We start from the raw sequence: 10,829 nt of genomic DNA, 5'->3' as shown, positions 1-10,829 counted from the left end.
TTCGCTCGAGCAGTAATTTTGCCTTCCTTCTTATATGAACTTATTTTTTGGGTTTCACTCCCCAATGCCCCTCTGTGCCCCTAAATGGGGGTGAAACTTTTGAAAAATCGTGAAAAGTCGAGTGATATATCGACTTGAATGTTTTCAAAGTCGCTGAGCACGAATATGGCCATATTTTTTGGGCCCAATCCCTCACAGCTCCCAACTGCCCCAAAAAAGGCCAAAATTTTGATAAAATGTAAAAAGTCGAGTGACATATTGAATGGTATGTTTTCGAGGTCGCTGAATACGAATATGAACTTATTTTTTGCCTACAACCCCTCAAAGCAGCTCTGTGCTCCAAAATGAGGGTCCAAATTTTGAAAAATTGTGAAAAGTCGAGTGATATATCGACTTGTATGTTTTTGAGACACTGAACTGGAATATGCACTTTTTTCCTGCTCTACTTACGATTCCTCAAAATCCCCTTACGCCCCCCAAATAGGATAAAATTTTTACTTAATAAAGCTAGAAAGCTGTTTTGGTATGTATTCTATTTTCGATTCCCTAAATCGTCTGAAAACACTTTCAAGCCATTTCGAGTCGTTCTAGAGCCTCCAGCAGATTTTTGAAAATTTTTGGTAGCATTTTGTGAAGATAGGAACTTGACAGAGGTGCGCCACGCTAGTGTCGCCTTGCTTATGATTGGCTGATGAAAGGTCCCAGTATAAACATTGGAATGTAATGTTGTGAAAATTGAAGGAAAATTGTTGAAAATTGCTGATAACAACGGGACCTTTCGTTAGTTCCGGTGTTTTTGACTACCATTTCCTAGATCGCGACAGTTGTCTCGTCAAATCCATATTTCAACTTTTAGAAATCTGCAAGAGACTCCAGAAGTGCTCAAAATAACTCTAAAACGTCTGCTTAGTTACGAGAAATTTTAATTTTTTTTAAATAATTTTTTTGCAACGATTTAAAAAGTTTACCAAAAATTAAAAAATGGACTTGAAATGCCTAGAATTGAAATTTTTGCTGTTGGGTACTTTTGCATGCTCTTTAGTTTTAGTTTACGTAGTTTTATTCAAAAATTTTTCTGCTGGTTGGAATCCCTCTCTCCTCCTCAGTTCTCTCCACATCAAAGTTTCAATGAATGATTATTACCAACTTCAGACCCTCATTTTGAGGCACAGAGCGGCTTTGAGGGGTTGTAGGCAAAAAATAAGTTCATATTCGTACTCAGCGATTTCGAAAACATACCATTCAATATGTCACTCGACTTTTCACATTTTTTCAAAATTTTGACTTTTTTTGGGGCAGTTGGAAGCTGTGCGGGGTTGGGCCCAAAAAATATGGCCATATTCGTGCTCAGCGACTTTGAAAACATTCAAGTCGATATATCACTCGACTTTTCACGATTTTTCAAAATTTTTACCCCCATTAAGGGGCACAGAGGGGCATTGGGGAGTGGGACCCAAAAAATAAGTTCATATTCGCACTCGGCGACCTCGAAAACGTACCATTCGATATATCACTCGATTTTTCACGATTTTTCAAAATTTTGACCCCCATTTTGGGGCACAGAGGGGCTTTCATGGGTTGTATGCAAAAAATAAGTTCATATTCGTATTCAGCGACCTCGAAAACATACTATTCGATATATCGCACGTCCGGATTTGTTTTTCAAATATATGATTCAGTAGTGCGTTACTTGAAAAATCAAGCAACCCTCACGAACCCCCGAGGAGGGTTGAAGACAAACCAATGGTAGTTTGATTAGTAGTTGGGTGAGTAGACTCTGTAAAAAAAATTGAGCGAAAACGAATGATTCTAAGTGGTAATTTTGATCAATTTATTGGACTGACCTTTTTTGAAACACCTACTCTTACCACCCCTTTTTTTGGACACCCCCCCCCCCCTTGAGAAATGGGTATCGAGCGTAGTATCAAATTGTCGAGAATTTGAAGAAGAACATTTTTTGTCATGGTAATTTTTCTCAAAAACCTAATATTTACGGAGTAAAACGCAAAAAACGTGAATCGGAACCGGTTTCAACCCCCTAAAAAATTTTCCTCCAGGTGTAGGAGAGTCCATCCGAACACATTCCCAAAGAAAAAATTCATGTGCCAATTTTTTCCTTTTTGCCCCTGCTTTTTTACGTTATTTTCCCGCTCTAGCGAGCGTATTTCATTTTTCATAAAAAGTACGGATTTAGAATTAGAATAGATTTTTTGGCTGCCAGCGCTTTATACAAAATAATAATGAAATGCATTGTTTCTGATATTCAATTACGCAGATATTGATATTGTATCATTAAAAATTGAATTATGGGTGGGCATAAATTTTCACACAAACCAAAAAAATGGGGAGGGGGAGGGAAGGGCGGCGAATTTATTACCTGCCTAGGGCGGCCTAATGTTAAATCCGGCCCTGATAATCTTCGCACTGATCCCGCAGTCGATAGGGAGACGAGAGTTTCGTCAAAGGATCACGAAGCCGCGTAGATTCTCTGTTCCGTTTTATCCGCTGGCAAACTCGCAAGTCGCAACGTCGTTATTTTCGTTTACGATTCTCTCGAGTCTCAATTTGGAACTCGTAATTATTTCTATTTCTATTTCATTTCAATATTCTTTCGATTGTCGTTGAAAATTCGCGATTAATCGCTCGTACGACAAAGATTTAGGAGAAGATCAAAGTAACCAAAGGGGTTCTAATTCGCCTCAACAACATGAACAAGCTGCAGATCCTCAGATAAATTTTGGTTTTCAGTTTTTAGAGAAATAGGCTTATGTTCTTTGCGTTTGCTTTCGTTGAAATCTTCGTATCAGCAGTATAGCTTAAATTATCGTATGCGTAGGTAGCAGTATGATCGATTTTGTATTTTGATAACTTTCGTTTATTGAATTTACCGGGAGCTTTATTTTGGTGGGACTTTGTTCTTCTTAGTCATATGCTTTCACTGTAGGAAATATACATACGTACATGTCTATTAGGGATGAAATAGGTAATTAAAATAGTTGGATAGGTAACCAACTCTTACTCAGAATCGCGTATTCTGACCCTAGTTTTATGTACAAGAAATGGAGGACGTCGTGCTGGAATCCTAGAATATTCGAGGATGTGATTTGTTCCTCAACCAAGGTTGGAATCTTCCTATTATAATTACTCGTACTTTATAGGTAAGTACTTATATTATATCTTACGTCTTGCATATCGAATTGAGCGTATTACTAATTTAGTTCCCTACATACATATATGTATTCCTATACTTTATGCCTACTTGTTTTAAATTTAAATAAACGTGTATTTTTTTTTTTTTTTAGCAATCATCTGAGTTATCATATTGGTTGTTTTACCATCTTTATAGACTAAGGCTTCTTTCGTTCTTTTCTCTGTGAGTTAGGTAGAGTTCGATTTCTTGACAGCCAAATTTAGAGAATTCGATGAATAAAATTTCACAAATCGCCGAAGGCGAAAATAGTTGAATGAAAAATGTATGAAAAGTGAAAACAAAAGATGAAAAGAACTTACAAACCCTGTCTGAGTAGTGATTGCACTTGCAACATTTCTATTTTCTATCAGTGTCTCCCTTCCTGATCATGAGACCACGTCAAGGAACTACATACCTTGATACCTACTTAGCAAGTTAGCACCAGTGTTGGCAAAACGAAATGATTTTGTTTCGTAAAACGTTATAAAAATGCAAAACATAACGAAAACGAAATGAAAACGAAACGATATAATTATGGAACTATGGAACAAGTTAATAACGTAATGAGGAAAACGAAACGTTTTAAATTTTAAAAACAGCGTTTTGAAAACGAATTATCCTGCACATTTTGCGAGAAAAGAAAAACGTATTTTACTATTTTTCCCTCTGTTTTTCATTTTTATTTCGTTTTACCTATTTTATTTTTTTGTTTCACCTATTTTCATTTCATTTCGTTTCACCTTTTTTTTAGTCAGGGCTGTTGGACACAAAACGTAAACGTATCGTTTCGTTTCGGTTGAGCTCTTTGAACCAAAATGTTTCGTTATCCAGTTTTGTTTCATTCTATAGATAGGTACAGTATTATTTCGTTTCGTTTCGTTTCCTTCCAGCCAAAAAAGTAAGAAAAGCGGGCAGTTTTATTCGCAGAAGAGAACCCCTCCACAGACTCTAAATAGATAAAATCTGAGAGAATTTGACAAAATTTAGTCAAAATTTACAAAAAAACTTACAAAGAAAAGCCATAAATTGAAGAAACAGAAATGATTCGTTTCGTTATAACTTATAACGTTGCTTTTCACATAATTTTTTTGATTCGTTTCGTTTCTTGTCTTGTTTCAGGTCCAGAGGAAAAAATTGCCGTTTCATTTGACTGATTTGGCGAAGTGTCTTTCAGTTTCATATCGTTTTGATTAGATAACCAACTGGCAGCCATCTTGGCAAAATATCCTGTGTAACGCCAATTTATCCCACTGGGTGCTCTTTGCAGCGTTGTAGTCGATTCTGCAGGCAACAGGGAAGAGGGAGAGTTATGTAGACCGCGATGAACTCCTAACTGCGCGCGCAGCCAGGAGTTCCTAGCATCCTAGCGGACTACACAACCTTCCCTCTTCCCTGCAAAATCGACTACAACACTGCAAAGAGCACCCAGCGGGATAAATTGGCGTTGCACAACTTTTCTTTACCATTTCCGTTCCACTCGCCCCTCGGCCTGCAGTTGGTTGTCTTATACCCAGGTCCAGTGTCTATAAACTCTATAAACGTTATCATAAGGCGAAATGTTAATATAGGACAAAATGTTATATTGTTATTTTGTTATCATAAGGTATAACGTTATTTCGAAGTATAACAAAATGAACACAATAAAATTTGAGATGAGGAAAACCATTTTATTTTGGGCAAAAAAAAAACAAAATGAAGAAAGGCATAACATGAAACGTAACTTAAAAAATCTGACTCTGAGGCATAACAAAAACAAAACGAAACGAATCGACTTTCCATTTTATGTAAATGTAATGTTGTGAAAAACAAAAGAAAAATGATTTCATTTTTTTTTTGCCAATACTGCTTAGCACCATGGCTGTCAGCGATGTGGTGACCAACACTGGGTTACCTAAAAAATTTTGTGTCCGTTTTGAAGGGCTGCCTAGAAGATTTTGCATCTGCTTCATGTTTATTTTATAGGGTTGCCTCAAGTTGCCTCTGCGTGGAAGATTTGGCATCCGCTTTGTAGGGTTGCCTGGAAGATTGCGTGTCAAGTTTGTAGGGTTACCTGGACAATTTTGCATACATTTGTAGGCTTTGGGATTGGTAATGACCGTAATGAGATACCAAGTGCACCAAAGCGGATGATTCTCATAATTGGCATCTGTATTCATGTGATAACTGATAACTTAGTTGGGAAGAAAAGCCGCTATCTACATCTACCTAATAGTGTCACTGCTACTGCCGAATTCTCTTTATTCTCTTCCATATCTTGTATCTGTAACATACTAGACCAGGACCAGTAGTTATAAGATGCCATGCGAGGCATGTTTGAAGCACCTACCAAGTCGAATAGCAATAGTGAACACTGTGAACAGTGTGTTAGGTTAGGTGCCAGTTGTGTTGGTCGACACAGAAGTGCCACAGTGTGCGTTATGTTCACAAAAAAGTCATAGTACAACTTTGTAGCATTTTGTAGTGCAACTTTGTATGTAAAAAAAAAGTATTGAGATAGAAAAGGTAATGTGGAAATGAAAAAAAAAAAAAAAAAAAGTATTGAGATAGAATAGAAAATGTAAAAATAAAAAAAATGAAAAAAAACGATTCTTTAAAAAAAAAAATTGGAATACATTTTTCAAAGTTGAGAAGAAGTACCACTTTACCTATAGTATGTGTTGTGTGGAAGTTCTGTTTTGTAGTACCACTTCAAATGTATTTGGAGTAAAAAAAAAATTGGGAAAAAAAGAACCAAAAAAATTGAAAAAAGTTTTGATAGTTTTAATAAATTCAAAAATTTGAAAAAAAAATTCAGAAGAATAAAATTAATTTATAACCAGAAACGAGTGGAACAACAGATTAAGAAAAAAAAAAATTTTCAAGTTGGGAGAAGAGGCTTTTTCAAAGTAGAAAAAAAAAAAATGAAAGAAATTTATGGTTAACAATTTTTCAAATGGAAAAAAAAAATGTAAAAAAAAAAAAGTTGTAACCAAAAAGAAAAAAAAAAAAAAAAAATGTGATTGAAAAAAAAACAAAAAAAAAAAAAATAATGGGGATAAAAAAGTTTTTCATGTTTTCAAAAAACTCAGAAATTCAATAAAAATGAATGAAAAAAAAAAAAGAAAAAAAAAATTGAAAAAAAAATTGAAAAAAAAAAAAAAAAATAAGTGGTCAAAATTCAAAAATTAAAAAAAAAATGATGCGAAAGGAAAAAAAAAAAAAAAAAAAAATTGAAAAAAGGCCCTAGTTTGTTGCAAGGTTCAAAGGACCATATTGCATAAAGATTGCATGGATGGATCAAGGGACAGTTTTGCATGAACTTTCAAGTATGGATTGTGGGACCAGTTTTGCAACAAACATAAGTGTTCTGTCTGAGTTTTGAAGTTTGATCAAGTTTGATATTATGTTAAGTTTGAAGTTAGGTTAGGTTTGAGGTTAGGTTAGGTTTAAGGTTAGGTCAAGTTTGAAGTTAGGTTAGGTTTGAGGTTAGGTTAGGTTTAAGGTTAGGTCAAGTTTGAAGTTAGGTTAGGTTTGAGGTTAGGTTAGGTTTAAGGTTAGGTCAAGTTTGAAGTTAGGTTAGGTTTGAGGTTAGGTTAGGTTTAAGGTTAGGTCAAGTTTGAAGTTAGGTTAGGTTTGAGGTTAGGTTAGGTTTAAGGTTAGGTCAAGTTTGAAGTTAGGTTAGGTTTGAGGTTAGGTTAGGTTTAAGGTTAGGTCAAGTTTGAAGTTAGGTTAGGTTTGAGGTTAGGTTAGGTTTAAGGTTAGGTCAAGTTTGAAGTTAGGTTAGGTTTGAGGTTAGGTTAGGTTTAAGGTTAGGTCAAGTTTGAAGTTAGGTTAGGTTTGAGGTTAGGTTAGGTTTAAGGTTAGGTCAAGTTTGAAGTTAGGTTAGGTTTGAGGTTAGGTTAGGTTTAAGGTTAGGTCAAGTTTGAAGTTAGGTTAGGTTTGAGGTTAGGTTAGGTTTAAGGTTAGGTCAAGTTTGAAGTTAGGTTAGGTTTGAGGTTAGGTTAGGTTTAAGGTTAGGTCAAGTTTGAAGTTAGGTTAGGTTTGAGGTTAGGTTAGGTTTAAGGTTAGGTCAAGTTTGAAGTTAGGTTAGGTTTGAGGTTAGGTTAGGTTTAAGGTTAGGTCAAGTTTGAAGTTAGGTTAGGTTTGAGGTTAGGTTAGGTTTAAGGTTAGGTCAAGTTTGAAGTTAGGTTAGGTTTGAGGTTAGGTTAGGTTTAAGGTTAGGTCAAGTTTGAAGTTAGGTTAGGTTTGAGGTTAGGTTAGGTTTAAGGTTAGGTCAAGTTTGAAGTTAGGTTAGGTTTGAGGTTAGGTTAGGTTTAAGGTTAGGTCAAGTTTGAAGTTAGGTTAGGTTTGAGGTTAGGTTAGGTTTAAGGTTAGGTCAAGTTTGAAGTTAGGTTAGGTTTGAGGTTAGGTTAGGTTTAAGGTTAGGTCAAGTTTGAAGTTAGGTTAGGTTTGAGGTTAGGTTAGGTTTAAGGTTAGGTCAAGTTTGAAGTTAGGTTAGGTTTGAGGTTAGGTTAGGTTTAAGGTTAGGTCAAGTTTGAAGTTAGGTTAGGTTAGGTTAGGTTAGGTTAGGTTTTTTTTTTTTTTTTTTTTTTTTTTTTTTTTTTTTTTTTTTTTTTTTTTTTTTTTTTTTTTTTTTTTTTTTTGTTAAACCCCGGTCGCACTAGGCGCCGAGGGTTTATTTTAATTAAAAAGAAAAACAATCTTAATCTTAAGGCTACTAATATTACTATTTTAATTATCCTAGATTATAGTTATACCTTCACCCCAAGATTAAGATGAGGGACGGGAAGGGGAATGGGAGGGAGAGTGAGACGGATCGTCCACCCTGACCCAGACCCCTAGGCGGTTGCCTAAGGCTCGATCTCTGCCAAGCTCCAGGAGTCGTTATTCACGCGTACCTGTCTGACAGCAGACCGGGCCCCCGACCCGTCTCTGGAGGAAGTTTGAAGGGGGAGTGATTTCGCCTAGGGGTGATCCCAACAAGTTGGGGCCCCTAGTTAAAAAGGCCGTGAGTACATGGGGATATTTGTGGGGCGGTCAGCGCACTTGCTGCTTGCTTCTCACCGACCGCCCACATGAAAGATTGTTAAATTTCTATACTAAGATTAGGCTATTCTATACAATATTACATATCTTGAATCCAGGACTGTCTTGAATCGCGACTTCCGGATGTTTTGGTTGCTTCTTGTATTATGTTTGGGTAAAAATGTATGGGGATTTATATCAAAAGAAAGAATATATAAAAAGAAAGAAAAAAAGTTTTACAATATTTACAGTTATTTATTAAGTATTTACGTTAAGTATTTTAAATATATAAGGTGAAAATAAAAAGTAAGATAGAAACTGAAAAATAAAAACATGAAAGTAAAAAGGTATATGGGTAAATATATTTACATCTTAAATCTAGAGACTAATTCGGGATTTGGTTACTTCACATGGCACTGGCTACACTATCTTCGCGATTGGGTGCATACTCTGACTGTGATATGGGATTTCTTGAAGAACTCAATGATTGAGTGTCTTACCAGATCCCAGTTCAGCTTGTCTCTTCCGCACCCCAACCTGGGTATAGCCAGCTTTCCAATATTCAGTTCTTTACATTTTACAACTAAATTTTTAAGAGTAATTAGGAAATCTCTCTCTGTTGGTTTATGGTTGTAGCGTTCTTTTGTAACCATATATAAGACGTAGTTTTCGACTTTTTTACCGCTGAGTTTACCTGTCTTTTTGATTTCAACTATTTCCCAGACCGATGCCCCCCTGCCCTTTAGATCGTCTTTGGAGCCAAATTTACGGGTAATCTGCTTCGCGACGCCTGCGGACATTTCGAAATCCGCACTGACACAATGTGCCAGCGCGTATTCCGGGAAGCATACTAGAAGGTCTTCTTCGATTTCCTCCAGAGTGAAGACTCCGTTGGAGGTCGTTACTAACTCCCCCCAGCTTCCCCTCTGGAGTTTCTCGTTCAGTTCCTTTTCTTTCCTATCTAGCAAGATCTTGACTTCGGCTGGAGTTGACGGTGCAGCTTCCATGTACTCCTTGTATGGGAGAAGGGTGGCCACGGCCGCCGGCCCAGCTGGTCTGAAAAACCTCTCTTTGACTGCCCTAAGGACTAGGTATTGCATTGGTTCGATAAACTTGTGGTGATAGAAGAGTAGAGAGAAAGGGTGTCCCAACTGCCCACTAACTAGTAGTTGCTCCAGGGCCCTATCCACTATCCTACTGGCATCGTTTTGATGGTCAATATCGTCAAAGTATTTTCCTAATATCGATTGGGGGCTAATAGGGTTATCTGTTTTGGTTGGTTTTCGGGCATGGTCGTAGGTTTTTTGGACTGTCGTTATCCTGTGGAAGATGTCCTCCAGCTTTTCGGTGTTTTCGTGCGGTCCTTGAGGCATGTATATTTTTCCGGCAACCAGCTCCCTTGAGCCCCCGGCTTCCGCTGGATTTTCTCTGACCACCGGTCGCGAAGCATCATGCCTTTCGGCACTTATCAACACGGCGGTCGTCATGGCGCCATTGGATTCCGGGTTGGTATCTCGGTCATATTCAGAGGCCCAAGCTGCATCTTCGTATGTGCTCTGGATTCCATCTTCCGTTAGGGTCAGGTTTCCAACGTTCGGGGTATGTTGTATGGGTTTGGTAGTTGGTTGTTGTGGGGTTAACTCTCTGCTGTCGGCGTTTCCTTGGTCCACTGCGGTACTTTGTTGCTGTTCTTTCTTTTTTGTCAGCCTTAGCGCCCTCAAGGTGCTTGAGGCGCATTGAGACAAAGTTGGTTCATTGGATCTGCTTTTCTGGCTGTCGTTTTCGGGTATTGGTTGTTGATTTGTTGGTGTCGCGGGGAATAGCTGATAGTTTGGTACTGGTCCGCTTGGTATAAGGTATTTTCTATTCGCGTCGCTGGAGTTGATAAAGCTTACCAGCGGATTCACGTATTTGAAGCCTATCGGGGTTGGATTGTATGTATTTTGGGATGTTGTAACATTTATTCTTGTTTCGTTGGTTTCTGTAGGGTTTATGGGGGGGTTAATTGTGGGCGCCGGATTTTGCACAGGGGTCCCTATACTCCAGGGGCCCCTGTATTCATGGAAGGTTTGATTGAGAATTTCGGGCGACGATTCGGATGACTGGAAGGAAGATGTGCTGCTTTGAAGGTCTTCCTTTCGAAAGCGCAGTCTTCTTGCGGGCTTAGGAGTCACGGTGACTTCGTTGATTGTGTTGTTTAGCCATTCGGGTCGAAGGTTTCTTTGTTCTTCCTGTTCTTCTGCCACCTCCTCGACGGACTCTTCTTGTTCCTCTATTTCTGTTTCAGGTTCAGCGACAGATACCCCTTCTTTCCACCTCAGTTCCTCCCTGAGTCGGAACAGTTCGGCGGTGAACTGGGATATCTGCTTCATGTTTTCTTCTTCGGTGTTATAGATTTCGATATCGTAATTTCTTCTTATTCTGGTTACTTGGTTGTTTTTACACTTTTCACCAAGGTGAATAAACGTCTGCTCTCTGCCACAGAGACAGCGTTTCTCCTTGATGACGAAGAACCTTTTGAGATACGAGGAAAAGAATCCGTGCTCCGTGAGAGCTTGAGTGGTGTAGAAGTTTATGATTAAGTTGGACTCGAGTCGCTTTTGAATGTTCGGGATCCACTTATGCGTCACCCGTC

This window comes from Planococcus citri, chromosome 2 (assembly GCF_950023065.1).
Source record: "Planococcus citri chromosome 2, ihPlaCitr1.1, whole genome shotgun sequence".
NCBI lineage: Eukaryota > Metazoa > Arthropoda > Insecta > Hemiptera > Pseudococcidae > Planococcus > Planococcus citri.
The sequence above is the reverse complement of the archived record's forward strand: the minus strand, read 5'-3'. Positions refer to the sequence as shown.